The 8,029-nt window shown below is 44.3% G+C and overlaps 1 long non-coding RNA gene across 1 annotated transcript in view; it reads left to right on the plus strand.

Moving 5' to 3' along the window:
* The window catches only part of LOC134349060 (uncharacterized), an 81,390-nt gene extending 73,785 nt beyond the window's left edge, over window positions 1–7,605 (plus strand). Inside the window, exon 3 of the long non-coding RNA XR_010018575.1 lies at window positions 7,593–7,605. This is a non-coding gene — a long non-coding RNA (uncharacterized LOC134349060). The remainder of the gene's footprint in view (window positions 1–7,592) is intronic.
* Window positions 7,606–8,029: the final 424 nt, after the last annotated feature.

Here is an 8,029-nt window from a genome sequence, read left to right on the forward strand (position 1 = left end):
CTCTGTCACCTCCCAATTTCTTTCACTATTTCTACTCTCCTCCATCTGCCACCCACCTTCCTCAGCGGGATCCGCATATCGCTTGGATGCATCTGCTCTGTCCTTTCCCTTCACCTTTTTACACTAACTCTCTTTCAGTTCAGATGAAGGGACATATCCCAAAACACTTACACTCCACTTTCCTTCCTAGACATTGCCTGACTTACTGAGTTCTCCCAGTATCTTCTGTGTCGTGCCAGATTTCTCCATTTGAAGTCTCCTCTGAATCTGTCTGAGGCAACATCTGATGGCAGATGATGCATTTTGTGAGTAGGACATATTGACTAAGTGATAGGTGTCCAGGAATATTGAGGATCTTGGAATTCAAGTCCATTTTCCCCTTAAAGTGACAATACAGTTTAATTGGGGGGTGAATAAGACAAATGGTAATCATGATAGGTCAGGGCACAGAATATAAAAGCTGAGGTGTTATGTTGCAACTTTAGAAAACACTGGTTAGATCAAGTATTGTATGCATTTCTGGTCATCTCACTACTGGAGAACTTGGTTATATTGGACAGAGTGCAAAGGAGATTTATCAGGATGTTTCCTGAACTGGGGGACTTTAGTTAGGAGAAGATATTGGACAGTCTGGGCTTATTTTCCCTGGAGATGAGTGGTGACCTGAAAGAGGTATATAAAATTATTAAGAGTCAGAGTCGATTTTCTCATGGTAAGGGTATCAAAAATAAGGGACGGATCTTGTGCATAAAATCATGAGGGGCATAGTTAGGGTGAATATGCAGTATGCATTCTTTTTGCCATATCTTGCCAAGGGTTGGGAATCAAGAGGGGCAATCTTTTTAACAAGAGGTAGTATGTGTTGGTATGAACTGCCAGAGGAAGAGGTTGAAGCAAGTGCAATAACAACTTGTAAAGGACAGTTGGATTGCAACAAATTAGGAAAGGGTTAGAAAGTTATGAGCCAGACGCTAGCAAATGGGGACACAAGAACAAATGCTGATGCTGGCAATCTGGAGCAATACACTAAAAAAAACTGGAGGAACTCAACAGGTCAGGCAACATCTATGGAGGGAATTGGCAGTTGAAGTGTCAGAGTAGTCAAAATTTGTCAACATAGAGTCCTGATTAAGAGTATCGGGCTGAAACTCTGGCTATCTACTTCCCTTCATTGAAGCTGCCTGAGCTAGGTTCTTCCAACATTTTGTGTGCTGCACGGACAAATAGGACCAGCTTAGATGGGCATCTTGGTTGGTATGGACAACAGGATCAGTTTTCATGCTTAGTGACCTTAAGGTGAGAGTTTTTGACTGGGAAAACAGAGTAGTTGATATCTGGAACTCAGTACAATCACCGTGTTAGAGACATTTAGATAAAAATTTGAATAGCCAAGGTACTAAAGCACACAGACCTAATGTAGAATGGGGAAAAGGGTAGGCGGCAAAAAGTTCAGCATGAACAGGGTGGGATGGAGGGCCCCTTTCTGTGCTCTACAACTCTATGAATCTATGATTTCAGTGAAGATGGAGTGAGGTTGCATTAAGAATTTAATAAGGTGTTAAAAGATCCTTTTATTCTCACAGTGATCTCATTTCACTAAGTGCAGCACAAAGGTGTCACAGCACCAGGGGCCTGGGTTCAATTCTGACCTTGGGCACTGTCTTTGGGAAGCTTGCACGTTCTCCCTGAGACAGTGTAGGTTTTATCCCCCACGTGCTCTAGTTTCTTCACACACCCAAGGACTGTGTTTGGTAGATAATTTGCCACAGCAAATTGCCACTAGTATAAGTCCATAAGACATAATTAGGCCATTCAGCCTATCAAGGCCTTCTCCTATCCCTATAGGCCAACTGATTATCCCTGTCAATCCCAGTCTCCTGCCTTTGACACTCTTGTTAATGAAGAACCTATTAATCTCTGATTTGTATACTGAAAGACTTGGCCTCCACAGTTATCTATGGCAATAAATTCCACAGGCTCACAACTCTCTGGCTATAGAACCTCCTCCTCCTCCTCCTCATCTCTTTTCTAAAGGGATGTCCTTGTATTCAGAGATTGTGCTCTTTGGTCCTAGACTTCCCCCCCCCCCCACAGGAAACACCCTTCTCCTATGCCATCAAGGCCTTTCAATATTCAATAAGTTTCAATGAGAACCCCTCCCCATTCTACAAAATTCCAGTAAGTACAGGCCCAGAGCCATCAAATGCTCCTCATACATTAACCCTTACATTCCTGGGATCATTCTTGTGAACCTCCTCTGGACCCAATACCAGTGCATCCCTTCTTAGATAAGAGACACAAAACTGCTCACAATACCAAAATAATACGTAAGCGAATGGGAGAATTTAAGAGGCAATGATGAGAATGTGGGAAGAATGGAAGTAAAAGGACTAATTGTAGGATTAATATTAGTAGGTGGTCACTGGCTGGCATGGACTCAGTAAACAGAGGGCCCTGTTTCCATGTTGTGTCCCTCTGTATCTCTAGCTCGATGTCTGAGGATATGAAGGAATCTCTAGATTCCTTCATATTTTCAGGCAACAGCAATAATGTGTTACTGATGGTCCTTACACTACTGGAGACAGGCTCCAAGGGTCAATTTAGGAGTCTTTCCTGTAGTCGGGACCTGGTGGCTGGATCCTTTAGTCTTCGGGTAACCTCACACTGAAGTCTGTCCTCTTGTGGTCGTTGGTCTTGAAAGACTCTGAGTGCTGAACACCATGTGGTTGGCTGTCCAAGACAGTTGCGGACATGGGCTGGCTCAACTCTTGCAGTGATATGTTGAGTCAACGGGAAGTCCCCAAGTCCAGGTGCCCCAGAGTCCACCAAAGCCTTCACCTGTCTTCTGTTATTACCCCAGGAGATTTCTGCCTTCAGCGTGATGCTCGAGAACATTGGGTTGGGAATGGTGGCTGCTTCAGTCATAGTCCTGATACTAAACAATCTTAGCAGTTCCCTAGGAGGCTGCAGCTTTGGACACCTAGCCTGCAGGTGACCTGTTTACCTGCAATACCTGCACGTCGGAACCTCTCATCAGCAGACAGCCTAGTGTAATCGATCTGCACGGGGTCAGCTGAGTCCTGAGCAGGGGACAAGCTGATCGTGGTCTGAGATTGGGAGGCGGGTGGGGGTGGAACCGCAATGGGTTGAGGCCAGTCTGTCTAGCCCTCTTCGGCCTCGTGATGTAGTCCCTCTTACAATCTGGTGGACGATTGTCAAGGTGGATGGACAGATCGATGAGGACCTCTAAGCCCCTTGCTGGCTCTCCCAAAGCGATCGCATCCATTAGTTCATCCAGGAGTTTGTAGTGGTTGGAGAGGTCAAGGCTTCCACACACCAACCACTCTCTTGGGCCAAAATCTGGAACTCGATAGCGTCATCGGCCGCTGACAGACCTCCCTGATGTAGCTTCATCAGATTGTCCGAGACTCTGTTTGCACCGATGAGATGATAAAATACCTTTCTCATTGAGGCCATGAATTCTTCAGCATCCACCCAGATCTCTGACCTTCGTTTCCAAAGTGCGGTGGCTCAGGCGAGGACTTTTCTGTTCAAGAGAGAGATCAAGAAGGCCACCTTTCTGCACTCCAAAGGGAACTAGGATGGCTGGAGTTTGAACACCAGTGAGCATTGATTGAGGGAGCTGCAGCAAGAACCCGGGTGTCCTGTGAATCTCTCTGGGGTCGCAAGATGTACTGGCTCCACAGAACGACCGACAGCCCCACCTGAGCAACTCTGGCTTCCTCCTTGCGACTGCTGGTACACGGTGCCTGGAGGTTCTGTCTGGAAATCCTCTCGCTGTGACCGGCCGAGAGACTCCGATACCCTGCTCAATCCGTGTTTTGGCTCAATCGTATTGTGACAAGAGACCTTGATGAAGGACGGTTAGGACCCAAGCGCCGGAGTATCCGAGGCAAGGATCGAGACACGGTATGAAACTGGAACAAGAACTGAGCACAAAGCAAAATGCTAGGCGATAAATGCTAGTTGAGCTTACGACTGAGCATTGAGGCTCCGTTTAGCTGCTCTTTAAATACTCAATTCTTGGCGTCCAAAACATGATTTCCTATTAGTGAGATGGTCCTGAACCCTTAAAGGGGTGCACCAGCAATCCATACTCCTGAGAGTTGGAGCGTCTAAAACCCGGAAACTGGAGCGATTGGGTGCGTCTCTAACAATATCTTTATCTATATACATGTAGATATATATTATTATTATTGTCACATGCACCAAGCGAAAAACTTGTCTTGTATACAATCCAGACAGATCAATTCATTACAGCACTATGGTAGTACACAAGTAAAACAATAACAGAGTGCAGAATAAAGTTTTAAAGATATGGAGAAAGGGTACTGCAGTTAGACACTAAGCTGCAAGGTCACAATAAGGTACATTGAGAGGTCAAGATCCATCTTATTGCACTGGGATCCATTCAGTAGACTTATAACATTGGAATAGAATCTGCTGTTTCATTCAATGTTCAAAGTAAATTTATTATCAAAGTACATATACAGTTGAAGTCAGAAGTTTACATGCACCTTAGCCAAATACATCTAAACTCAGTTTTTCACAATTCCTGACATTTAATCCTAGAAACCATTCCCTGTAGTAGGTCAGTTAGGATCACTACTTTATTTTAAGAAAGTGAAATGTCAGAATAACAGTAGAGATAATGATTTATTTCAGCTTTTATTTCCCAGTGGGTCAGAAGTTTACATACACTTTGTTAGTATTTGGTAGCATTGCCTTTAAATTGTTTAACTTGGGTAGCCTTCCACAAGCTTCTCACAGTAAGTTGCTGGAATTTTGTTCCATTTCTCCAGACAGAACTGGTGTAACTGAGTCAGGTTTGTAGGCCTCCTTGCTCGCACATACTTTTTCAGTTCTGCCCACAAATTTTCTATCAGATTGAGGTTGGGGCTTTGTGATGGCCACTCCAATTCCTTGACTTTGTTGTCCTTAAGCAATTTTGCCACAGCTTTGGAGGTATGCTTGGGGTCATTGTCCATTTGGAAGACCCATTTGCAACTGAGTTTTAACTTCCTGGCTGATGTCTTGAGATTTTGCTTCAATATATCCACATAATTTTCCTTCCACATGATGCCATCTATTTTGTGAAGTGCAGCAAAGCACCCCCACAACATGATGCTGCCACCCCCATGCTTCACGGTTGGGATGGTGTTCTTCGGCTTGCAAGCCTCACCCTTTTTCCTCCAAACATAACGATGGTCATTATGGCCAAACAGTTCAATTTTTGTTTCATCAGACCAGAGGACCAAAAGAAATGGGGGAGATATTAAATGGGTTTTTTGCGTTTGTATTTACTAAGGAAACTGGCATGGAGTCAATGGAAATAAGGCAAACAAGTAGTGAGGTCATGGAACCTATACAGATTGAGGAGGAGGAGCTGCTTGCTATCTTGAGGCAAATCAGATTAGACAAATCCCCAGGACCTGACAGGGCATTCCTTTGGACCTTGATGGAGACTGGTGTTGAAATTGCAGGGGCCCTGGCAGATATATTTAGAATATTGATATCTACAGGTGAGGTGCCGGAGGATTGGAAGATAGCTCATGTTGATCTGTTATTTTAAGAAGGCTCTAAAAGTAATCCGGGAAACTATAGGCTGGTAAGTTTGATGTTGGTAGTAGGTAAATTATTGGAAGGAGTACTGAGAGATAGGATCTACAAGTGTTTGGATAGACAGGGACTTATTAGGGATAGTCAACATGGCTTTGTGCATGGTAGGTCATGTTTAACCAATCTATTAGAGTTTTTCGAGGAGGTTACCAGGAAAGTGGATGAAGGGAAGGCAGTGGATGTTGTCTACATGGACTTTAGTAAGGCCTTTGACAAGTTAGTTAGGAAGATTCAGTCGCTAGGTATACATGGAGAGGTAGTAAATTGGATTAGACATTGGCTCAATGGAAGAACCCAGAGAGTGGTAGTGGAGGATTGCTTCTCTAAGTGGAGGCCTGTGACTAGTGGTGTGCCACAGGGATCAGTGCTGGGTCCATTGTTATTTGTCATCTAGATCAATGATCTGGATGATAATGTGGTAAATTGGATCAGCAAATTTTCTGATGATACAAAGATTGGAGGTGTAATGGACAGTGAGGAAGGTTTTCAAAGCTTGCAGAGGGATTTGGACCAGCTGGAAAAATGGGCTGAAAAATGGCAGATGGAGTTTAATACAGACAAGTGTGAGTTATTGCACTTTGGAAGGACAAACCAAGGTAGAACATACAAGGTAAATGGTAGGGCACTGAGGAGTGCAGTAGAACAGAGGGTTCTGGGAATACAGATACGAAATTCTCTAAAAGTGGCGTCACAGGTAGATAGGGTTGTAAAGAGAGCTTTTGGTACATTGGCCTTTATAAATCAAAGTATTGAGTATAAGAGTTGGAATGTTATGGTGAGGTTGTATAAGGCATTGGTGAGGCCGAATCTGGACTATAGTGTACGGTTTTAGTCACCAAATTACAGGAAGGATATTAATAAGGTTGAAAGAGTGCAGAGAAGGTTTACAAGGATGTTGCCGGGACTTGAGAAACTCAGTTACAGAGAAAGGTTGAATAGGTTAGGACTTTATTCCCTGGAGCGTAGAAGAATGAGGGGAGATTTGATAGAGGTATATAAAATTATGATGGGTATAGATGGAGTGAATGCAAGCAGGCTTTTTCCACTGAGGCAAGGGGAGAAAAAAACCAGAGGACATGGGTTAAAGGTGAAGGGGGAAAAGTTTAAAGGGAACATTAGCGGGGCTTCTTCACACGGAGAGTGGTGGGAGTGTGGAATGAGCTGCCAGATGAAGTGGTAAATGCGGGCTCACTTTTAACATTTAAGAAAAACTTGGACAGGTACATGGATGAGAGGTGTATGGAGGGATATGGTCCAGGTGCAGGTCAGTGGGACTAGGCAGAAAAATGGTTCGGCACAGCTAAGAAGGGCCAAAAGGCCTGTTTCTGTGCTGTGATGTTCTATGGTTCTATAACATTTCCCAAAAAAGTAGGATCTTTGTCCCCATGTGCACTTGCAAACTGTAATCTGGCTTTTTTGCAGTGGCTTCTTCCTAACTGAGCAGCCTTTCAGGTTATGTTGATATAGGACTCGTTTTACTGTGGAAATAGATACTTGTCTACCTGTTTCCTCCAGCATCCTTTGCTGTTGTTCTGGGATTGATTTGCACTTTTCGTGCCAAAGTACGTTCATCTCTAGGAGACAGAATGCATCTCCTTCCTGAGCGGTATGACGGCTGCGTGGTCCCATGGTGTTTATACTTGCGTACTACTGTTTGTACAGATGAACGTGGTACCTTCAGGCATTTGGAAATTGCTCCCAAGGATGAACCAGATTTGACATCACTTAAAAGGAGGAAATTGCAATAAAGGGTCCTTTAAACAAAGGTGTCCTGATATTGCAAGTTCCTTTCTACTGTTGAGTTGGCATTAAAGTCGAGAGTTTTTTTTAGCGTGTCGCACCAGACAGTCAGCCATTCTTGTCTGGCGCGTGGTGTCAGGATTGGTCTCCTTTCAGATTAACCGGATCACGATATGAACATTCCTGACTCAACCCTTCTTTTTTTTTACGAGGCTGAGTGGCTAGCTCGATGCTCAACCCGGCATGGATGGAAAGCGTGCTCGAGGGTGGCCTGACTTGGATTCGAACTCGGAAGCCTTCGCTCCGGAGTCCGGCACTGATCCCATTGTGCCACCAGCCAACCAAAGTCAAGAGCAGCGCCCATTTTGTGCTCCAAAACAGGGTATCTTTTTTACTTCGTAGCTGTCGGGGCCTCAGAAGGATCATATTGAATGGCAGGGCAGACTTGAGGGGCTGTGCTCCCTAACTCCTGATCAGATTCACTTATTTATCACATGTACATCAAAACAAACAGTGAAATGCATTGTTTGTGTTAATAACCAACACATCGAGGAATGTGCTGGGGCAGCCTGCAAGTATTGCCACACATTCTGGTGCCAATATAGCATCCTACTTCCTTGTGTTTTTTTGAAATATGCAGATGATAAAG

The sequence above is a fragment of the Mobula hypostoma genome, chromosome 7, assembly GCF_963921235.1.
Source record: "Mobula hypostoma chromosome 7, sMobHyp1.1, whole genome shotgun sequence".
Taxonomy (NCBI): Eukaryota; Metazoa; Chordata; class Chondrichthyes; order Myliobatiformes; family Myliobatidae; genus Mobula; species Mobula hypostoma.